The sequence below is a fragment of the Camellia sinensis genome, chromosome 9, assembly GCF_055761805.1.
Source record: "Camellia sinensis isolate YWXY chromosome 9, ASM5576180v1, whole genome shotgun sequence".
Lineage (NCBI taxonomy): Eukaryota > Viridiplantae > Streptophyta > Magnoliopsida > Ericales > Theaceae > Camellia > Camellia sinensis.
In genome coordinates this window covers 73,040,580-73,050,767 of record NC_138969.1, presented here as the reverse complement: position 1 = coordinate 73,050,767, position 10,188 = coordinate 73,040,580, and the positions used below count along the sequence as shown (strand labels likewise).

The following is a 10,188-nucleotide window of genomic DNA, read 5'->3' as shown; positions in this document are numbered from 1 at the left end:
CCTTCTTCTTAGCCACACCTAACCAATGATCCCCAATCATCCCAAAGGGTCAGGGGTAGTCCCAGAGGACGTCCTGCCGCAAAATATTGCCGAGTCTCATGGACCCCCCGGGGTCGTGCCACCTCGACCCGGGTATAGGCTAGTTTAACCGAAGAGTGAATTTATCTCCACTCACCGTCCTCGGGATCGGGTCCTTTGTTCGAACTCCATTACGCCCATGGTTCTGGTACGTAGATCCCGGAAAGCTCCGAGCCCGCAAGTGTTCTGGGACTCATTAACGGAGCGACTTCTAGATTGCGTCTGAATCCGTTCGAAGCCAAGTACTTCGGATCTCTAGATTCGTGGGTCCGAATCCTTTCGAGTCCGAGTGCCTCGGATCTCTAGGCTTGCTTAATACCCTTTCGAGTCCGGGCCCAAGTAAGTCTCTAGGTTCATGGATCCGAACCCTTTCGAGGCTTAGAGCGATTCAATCCGTTTGATGGCGATAAATCCGGGCCCACTGATTCTTGGACTTGCGATAAATTCGGGCCCACTAATCTTGGGCTATTGGGCCTAAATAATTTAGTGGGCTCAAATTAGCCCCTCTTACACACGGTAATCAAGAATTACATCAAGAAGGTCTTCATGTTCATCGATCTTCATTCGCTTCCAATTACCAAACAATACTATATCTCCCAACCCATAAGTATCATCCTTGAATGCTTGCCAAACCAAACTCATAAGCCATGCAGTGACTACTCCCAACACTGCAATGTTGGTTGGGGCACAGGTTAGTGTTCTGCATTTCAACTTCAATAGAGAAAACAATAATGAACCAACTGTCTTGGTTTTCCCGGTCCCAGAAGGACCCCATATTAGTTTGACAGTATTTTGATGATGACATTCTCTTGTAGCAACACAACTTAGAACAACGGCCTTTTGGGAATCGTCCAGATTAAATGAGCTTATGACATTCCTCACACTGGATGGAGAAACACTGTCATTCTCTTGGGACAAGCAGTGAATACAATTGGTCCCAATCTGTAAAATAAGTTAGAACAAGTGAAAATGATTCAAGCAAATGTATTTATCTACTCAAGACTGAATCCAGTAAGAAAAGAATGCTATATAAATATGAATCAAATAATGAGAAAGGAATGCTATATGTATACGAAAGGCAATAATTCTACAAACACAACACATCAGTTTGTAAGAAAAGTTTGTTTGTATAGCACTACTCAAACAAAATATCTTAGTAAACTTTCAGAGAATGAGAAGTAAATTATGGAGGGTGAATAAGACACTGCACTCGGAAAGAAAATTCTAAAATGATATAAAATAATAATGTATGAAGTTTATATTATCAAAAAATTCAAATATTTAACAATAAAATTTAAACAGAGGCTGCATGGAGATGAAAGATTTTAACCCTAGACATATATTGCTAAAAGAATAATTCAAACTCACAACGTGTAACAGAATATATACTGCATAAAAGAAACATTAGATGGTATTTGAAGGTGAAGAACTGTCTAACTAACGATTTGAACAAGACTGAATTTTTCTTGTACTCCAAAATTTCCGAATATATCCAAGCCAGAAATATTGTGATGATTCCAAGCAAAAACAACACCTGAAATTGGGAGATACACAAAATATGTTATGTCAACCAAGGAAAGGAATATATACTAACAAAGTTCGTAAAGAAGAGAGCACAAAACAGACATCAAGTTCAAAACGAAACAATGAACGATATTGCAATGACTAATAATACATTTGAGACCCTTCACATTCTTAGTTACTAGTGGATGGGTGTGCTATTAAAATTTGTATAATACAAATTTAAATTTTGATTTGAAAGTATATATGTTGTGTGCCGATATTGTTTCCCAGACCAAAGTTTATGTTCAAGCCCCATCCACTTCACTATATAATTTACATTGTGTTAACACCATCTCAAGCCTTCACATATAGTATAGTATAGATAGATAGAAGAAGATAATAGTATAGATATAACTGTAATGCAAAGTCATTAACAATTCTATTGGTAATCACTCATTAAATTAATGTTACAAATAACTTGTATTCTAACCAAACAAACGAAGCAGTCAGTTCAAACAGTATTGTGCTCAAAATTGGATGACTAATTCTTCAACTCAAACACATAAAAATCTTCACAACCTGAATTTATAGATATTTCTGCTTAAGCTTCCGTAAGCACAGAATTTATAATTTTGGTGTTAGAAATGTTTTAGTTGATTTTGATTATCTATAACATTATAAACAAAATGTTTTAGTTGGTTTTCATGGACTCTTTACCCTTTCAATACTCAACTAACAGTTCCATGGTCCTAAACAAATTAATGAAGCTTTAATGGTTAGTATATGAAACAGGTTATATATCTAGACAGAATTACATAATCAAAATGTACTAACACTATTATAAGCCAAATGTTTAGAATAAATCATAATGAAAATGAAACCTTGTAGATGTTCTTCTCAGACGATCTGCAAAATAAAATACAATTAGATCCATGCACCAATACTGCCACAAGCCTCTGCACGTTTAAACATATAATTCCCACAAAACAATTTGTAGATTGCAGATATGAATTAGAAGGCATTACTCACAATCCTTTTTTAGATAGACCTTTCGATGAATTTAACTTCTGTGAATGGTGGTGTAAAAAAAACACATTGTTAGAGTTAAAGGCCAATTCGTTGCTTCAAGGCTTGTGACCATTGTCAACAAGCTCCCAACGCTCTTTATCTAAACGGAGCACTTCCACATCTCCACCATCATACAGTACCTTTAACACAAAATTGATCAGAGAAAATTATGTCAAAGAACCATATGAGATTACAATTATTACAGTATTGATAAATAAATAAATAAAATGTGTATCTCCAAAACATGACTAACACAAGTATTAGAATAAAAAATTAGATCATGGAACGGTGCACTTACCACATATTTCTTATGTTCAGAGTCATAAGACTTCACTACTCCATAAAACCTGTTGATTTTAACAAGACACCATCAAGACACAATTCTTGCAGCAGCGTATACACACAAGGATTTTGGACTGCAAACCACGTGTACAAAAAGTACACACTACTAAGGTAATCAAGGATTGGCATTCCCTAGATCAAGATTATACGGTATGCTTTTGAATAATTTATTAGCACATGGATATATATACACGCTAACAAGGTTATTTTCAAAAAGCATAAAACCAGCAGAGCCACGACAATATATACATATACATATATATATATATATATTTACATTTGGAAATTATAAATATGAATTTTGATTTGATTCTCCCATTTTTTCTTTGTATGTCATGTTCGACAAATAGAAAATATAAATAAAGTAAAAAAAGATGATGAATGGGTTTGAGGCTTGCATCCACATGTAATCCATCTCCAGACAGCCCACAAATTGATTTGGCTGATGAAAATTGGCAGCATCAAAGCAATCAAAAGATGGTAGCTAAAGAGAAAACATGAGATCAATATATATAATTTTTTAATCAACATGACAACCCAAGCAACATTAGCCAAAGGCCACAAGACTGGGAGGTCAATGCAAGCAAGGGCCAAAGAGAATATGCTAGAAGCCCTTCTCCACTAGCCAGAGGTCATTGGTCCTGGGGTACACACCGCTGGGCAGAAGTCATCTTCACCAGTCACCCACGTTGGGATGTGCAAGTGCGACTGACAACTGGGTACAAGTCATCTTGGCCCATCACTGATATTGGGATGTGCGAGTGTAGAGTCAAATTTTCTTTCCATTCTGAATGTATCAAGTTTTTTATTTTTATTTTTACTACTTTGACCGTTCATTAAATGGCTTCCAAAATTAGAGTTTGGCCCCTGCCATTTTTGGCCTGTGTGAGTCTGATTCTCATACAGGCATGTCCTCAACAAGTCAGCAACATGTCACGTAAAACTAAATTAACAGAAGTTGGGGCATGTCTCCAGTGTTTCACACCTATCCGTGTCCAAAAATGTGTATATGTCACATATAGGGAAGTGTCCTTGCTTCCTTGCAGGAAAGACACAATTAGGAATGGAACAGAACTTATGAGTAGCTATTGATTGAGTCATAAACAAGGTCAACTATTTGAGATGACTCAATCAAAGGATTAAGAAAAGTTTTAATGTATGCCAAAGAATCCAATATCGATGGCATAGAAAACAGAGTGACAAACTGATCAAAAGTCGCAGACTCCTAGTAGTAGCAGACCACCCATGGCCCTAAACAGAGGAGTAGAATGGGAAACTTTCATGAAACTGAACTAAAGAAGAATTTGGTAAGGGGTCACTGTGTTCATGGGTACAAGAAAATAAAATTCGTTTTCACAATCCAAGTAAAGAACAAAACTAAGCCATGGCCAACCCTGCAGACACTGGTGTTATTGAAAATATTTTTTCAAGTGTTGAACCTATGACTGAAAGGATATGACTCATCTCAATCTAACTACTTTTACCTGGAAAGGAAATTATCCAGAGCTTAATTTTAAACAGAAGATGGATACATAATAAATTAGAAATTTAAATATAATAGAGATTCCCAATTTCATAGACCTACACATCTCATGCTCAAACTTTATCTTTCTCACCTATTTTGTTAAAAAATGGCTTAATTTTGTTCTCTAAACCAACAAAATACTTACCGCTTGTCCACTGGCTACCAAACTTTTATTCTGCAATCAATCAAGTCCATTGTCTCACTTCCACCTTTCTTTGATGTGCACTGAGGAAACAAAGTAGCAGGTCAAGTGATTGCTTATGATGCTGTTTCTAATTCTAAATTGTTAGTAAGTAAGAGAACTTGAAATATTTTGAAAACCGGAAAGTTCTCACATCCATAATTTAAAAACAAAAACACACACCACTTCCCGCAATTGAAAATAAGCTGAAATTATAATGTTGTACGTGCAAATCATTAGACACAGAGTTTATATCATGAAAAAATAGCCATCCATGATATAAACTCATAGCAGCTGGATTCAACTCCCTCGCATCTCTGTTCAATACTGAATCCACCGAACCAGTAGCTTTCCTCACAATTGCTTTCAAACAAAGCTAAAAAAGCAAAACTATGTGATCCCTCATAGGTACATCAATCACAACATCATAACAAGGCAAATTCACAATTACCCATCTAAGGAAATCACAATCTTCAGCCATAACAGAACACAAAATGATCCAAAGAACTCTATACGAATAGGCAATAGGGTAATCCCTCAATGACTCAATTTCACTCCTAACAAGCCACAACTCCAAAGGAAGAAGCCTAACACAATCCCTAGAAAAACCCTTAATTTCACCATTATCACTGCCTACAAAATTTGCACACTGAATCGATAGAATACCTGGGAGAGTGAAGGTTCGGCTCAAACTATCTCGATCTGCAGAACTAACTACGCCGGGGCAATTACGGTAGATGAAATTGGGACCGAAGTTGCAGTAATCGTCAAGGGAGAAGCAGAGGTTGGAGTTGGTATCGTGTAGGGTTTGAAGGAAGCAGTTCTGATTGAGGAGTTGTCGGGAGGGTTTGAGAGTGTTGGGGTAGTGCAGTGATTGGAGTAGGAGGGGGTTAAGGTTGAAAAGAGGGAAAGGGGAAGAAGGGCATTGGAGGGAGTGGCGGAAAAGGGATTCCGGCGGAAGGCGGTGGTGGAAATTGAAAGGGCAGGGGTAGAGGGCGGTAGTGGTGGCGGTGGTGGGGAGGAGAGTGGAGATAGAGTGGAGGGTGGTTTTGGAGACGTGGATGAGGTGTTTGAGTGTTGAGAGAGCGGTAGGGAGATCGGGAGGCTGTGGCAGAGGCAGAGGTGGTGGTGTTGGTGAAGCGATTGAGTTGGTGGTGGTGGTGAGAGAGGGATGGTGGTGGAGATGAGAATAGAAGAAGTTAGGGTTAGCGGGTGAAGGAAGAAAGGTGAGGTATGGTGATGGAGATGGAGGATTCATCAGTGTCTCTTCCTCTTCTTCTTCTTCGTCGCCCTCCTCACTGCACAGAAAATGCTTTGAGTTTATTTTTTTAAGAATGGTGTTGGGGTTGAAAAAATTGGGGCTTTTTGATTGTTTCTATCTTCTCTTTTTTTTTTCTTTTTTTTTTTTGGCGCTCAAAATTTTTATTTTGACGCTATTTTTTTTCCGATCATCCCTTTCATGAAAGTAATTGCGCGTCATGGAAAGTATAATATTTTAAACAATTATTTTTGTGCCTTGTGAAAAGTATAATTTTTAACGATTGACTTTTTACGTACCGTGAAATGTTCAATATTTTTAACAGTAACTTTATCAAGGTCATGTATAGTTGATGTATTTACGGCATGACATATACACACCATAAAAAGTTATATTATTTATGACTAATATTGCAAGTTGTAAAAAAATCATTGTTATTAGCATTCACGACCTACGCAATAGACGCGTCGTAGTTGGAAAATTATTTACGACATGCAAAAAAAGCAAGTCGTAAAAATGAGAAACCACGGCTTGCATTTACTGTAAGTCGTTGATGTGAAGCCGTAAAAACCCAATTTTTTTGTAGTGTATGTATTATATTTGATATTCAGAGAGATAGGACATTCGAAGGCGTTCACAAACGCCTCTGGTTATTGAAACGATGCCATTTTGATTTTAAAAAAAGTGACGTTTAACAAACGTCGTTAAATATTACGTCACTAAAACTCATTTTTCTTGTAGTGAAGGGTGTGCGAGAGTGAAATTGTGGTGATTTTTTTTTTTTTTTTTTTTGAACGGGTGAAATCATGAAGATTGATGAGGGGAGATTTGATGAGGAAAAAAAAAGACGGGGAATTTTAACAAGGATTTTGCCACCGCCCGATAATCAGATCACAATCAAAATAATAATAATAATAATAATAATAACTATAATAATAATAATAATAATAATAATAATAATAATAATAATAATAATTTCAAAACAATTTTTAGATTTTTTTTTGAAAAAATTAAAAATAATTTGAGAGCAATAAAAATCAAAATTATATTTTTAAAATTTTAAAAAGTATTTATGACGTAAAAGATAAAAATATACAAAAAAAATAAGTATTTTTTTATTTCACCTAATTTTTTTTAGTTTTTTAGGGGGGGAAAATTGAAACTAGTTTCTGAAAATAAAACCAAACATATTGAAATAGATAATCTAACCATATTCTTTGAAAAAGTTTAAACTATCTCAAATTAGTCATCTCAACTTAAGAGTGTGTTTGGGGTTAATGGGTTCATTTTGTGATCTAATTCAATGATCATTTAAATTTTACAATTCAGTGATTAGAATATTTAAAGCTCTTTGAAAAATTGTAATAAAAAATACAAATCACTATATCACATCATTCCACTAGCAAAACTTTTACCGACGAATAGTGTTATCGTCGCTAAATGGTTAACTCTTTGCCCATGCCAACTTATCGTCGCCAAAAGTATGCACACTAATAGCAACGCTCATTGTGTTGCTAAAACATAAGTGTCGTAGCTAAAAGTTCTGAAATTTTGGCGCCAACCAAAAATTTTGGCGCTAAAAGAATGTTATGCTTTTTTAGCGACGGTAGCAAATTGCGTTGGTAAAAGTATACTTTTACCAACGAAATTGATCACTGTGTCGCCAAAAATATACTTTTGGCGATGAAATATTGACGTCGTGGCCAAAAGTAGTTGCCAAAAGTGCAATTTCTTGTAGTGATGGATAGCTCGGTCTTAACATTCGCAGCCGGGATAGAAGCAAGGAAGGGAAGAGCCGAACTAGTAGTCAGATCGACCATACCTGCCTGTATAGTATGGTAGTTTTATTTCGGTCATATGGTAGCTCGGCCATAGTAAAAACCATCCCACTTGGTTTAAGCACTGGGGGGTGTTAAAGGATAAGCATTATCCTACAAGAGTATGAATCCAAGGAGGACTCTACATGGAGGAGTAGAAGTCCTACTAGGATTATGCCACGTGAAACCTATAAAAGCTCACAAACATCACCTTGGGAGAGGTAATACACAACTTTGCTTTCTGAATACACAGAGCTTTGTCTATTTGTCAAGTTTACTGACTTAGGCATCAGAGAGGTTTCCGACACACACCCGCCGGCTAGCCCACGTTTGCGTTTTCAGGTGACAAAGCGACGTCGTACGGAGAAGCGCAAACTTGGTCAACAGGATTATACGAGAAGGTTTATTTCTTTCCCGTACACTTGGCACCGTCTGTGGGAATTACAGACAGAACAAAACCTCTTGACTAAAAGCTTCTCCTCTATTACAAACAATGGCGTATATAGAAGAATTGCTGCAGTCCGCCGTCGACGGGCTGACTCCAGATGGAGGCGCAAGGCGTGAAGGATTTCCTTCTGTCCCTCCTATAGCGAACTTGGAGTCCCAGCGACATAACCCCAGGAGAGATACTAGGGGAAGGCGGACTCACAGCCCCCGTCAATCTCATTCTCAGAGTCCTGACAGGTAAAGGCAGAGGGTTGATCCTCAAGTTCTGGAGGACCGCGTGAAGGAGCAAGATGAATTAATAAGGAAGATGGCGGCGAACATGGAGGCCTTGAAGCGCCAGATAAAGAAAAAAGAAGTGGCGACAGGAGAGGACCACAAAAACAAGACGCCCCCTTGCCACTCAGAAAATCGTAGTAGGAATACCACACCCTCGCAAGGAGAGAGTAGAAGCCTCAAGATAGGCAATACTCAATCCTGGTCTTCCAGAACTCGTCACTCCAGGTCTGAGAGGACGAGATCTGAAAGATCATATACAGAAGGAAGCACGTATTGGCCCTCGCATTCACACCAAACCAGATCTAGACAGACGGAATTACCCAGATCATCCGACTTACGAACTGTGCTCGAAGCAAAGGCACGATGCAAGGAGGATGCCAGGACAAGGGATCCACACAGAGTTTCGGCCTTACAGCGGTTGGCTCCTCGGACGCATGGAAGCATCAAGGTTGGAATGCCAATACCGCGCCCTGCCTATGAACCAACAGACAAAGCATTAGCAAGGCTGCAGACTTCGCCGTTTGTTCCGGCGATTGAAAACGCGCCCCTACCATCAGGCTTCCTTCAGCCGAAATTCACTACATATGAAGGGAAGACGGACCCGTACTCACACTTGAGCCACTTTCGCCAAGTCATGGCAGTATACAGGCGAAACGAGGCCTTAATGTGCATACTCTTCCCGTCTAGCCTTGGTGACCTAGGCTTGACTTGGTTCGAGAAACTTCCTGAGGGCAGCATAGCCTCTTGGGTGCAATTGGCAGAGGCCTTCGTAACAAGGTTCCGAACAAACACTAAAACCCCGGTGGAAATCGACCAACTGCTCTCCATCGACATGGGCGATAAAGAGACCCTCAGATCGTACAATGGTCGCTACTGGGAGACATTCAATCAGATTGGGGACTGCCCCACCAATCTCGCCATTGCACAGTATAAAAGAGGCCTTCCAGTCGGAAACAGACTAAGGGACTCGATCACCATGATGCCACCCCTCACCATGGAAGCCTTGATGGAAAGAGTGCACCAGCACATCAGGGTAGAAGAGGATGGCGCACGCGCCAAAGCAAAATCTGGGGCGCCTACAGTACCAGAAAAGAAGACCTCAGCAAAGGTCAACACGGTAGACCGAAGTAATAGAAACGGACGTGGCAGACGAGATAACGGAGAAGACTCGGATAAAAGATGGTTGAGAATCCGCACTGCCATAACCACGGTGTTCAAGAAACTGATATATCGGATTCTTAGCGAAATAAGAGATGAGCCTTTCGTCAAGTGGCCAGCCAAATTAGGGGAAGCGCAGAAGGACTATGACGAAAGATCACGGTGCACCTTCCATAAAGAAAAAGGACACCGCACTGAGAATTGCACACCATTGAGACAACACCTGGAAGAGTTGGTGGCAGCAGGCCACTTGGACAAGTACATTGAAGGAGGGACGCAACCAGCCCCCCAGGATCACAATAACCCCAACGGGATGCCAGTCGACGCCCCACCTCAAGGCGTTATCAATGTGATACATGGAGTCTTTGAACCTGAGCGTGTATGCGAGCTCAGAGGATCAATCAAAAAGGCTGAACATTTAAGAGAGGTGCTAAATGCCCAACCTACCACAAAGAAAGGGAAGACAGAGGCAACAAATGTCATGTCTTTTTTAGATAAAGACTTAGAACGGATATATTGCCCACACAATGATGCC

The 10,188-nt window shown here is 39.3% G+C and overlaps 1 long non-coding RNA gene across 5 annotated transcripts; it reads right to left on the bottom strand.

Annotated features, from left to right (window-relative positions):
* Window positions 1–868: 868 nt before the first annotated feature.
* Window positions 869–6,039, bottom strand: LOC114309143 (uncharacterized). 5 transcript variants are annotated; one of them, XR_014339964.1, is made up of 7 exons: window positions 5,364–6,031; window positions 4,662–4,741; window positions 2,948–2,996; window positions 2,611–2,789; window positions 2,463–2,487; window positions 1,447–1,612; window positions 869–1,020 (listed from the first exon to the last, which is right to left on the bottom strand). It is a non-coding gene; the product is annotated as an uncharacterized LOC114309143 (long non-coding RNA). The 5 variants fall into 5 exon arrangements; XR_014339963.1 differs by having other exon boundaries at window positions 1,521–1,612; XR_014339966.1 differs by lacking the exon at window positions 2,463–2,487 and having other exon boundaries at window positions 1,521–1,612.
* Window positions 6,040–10,188: the final 4,149 nt, after the last annotated feature.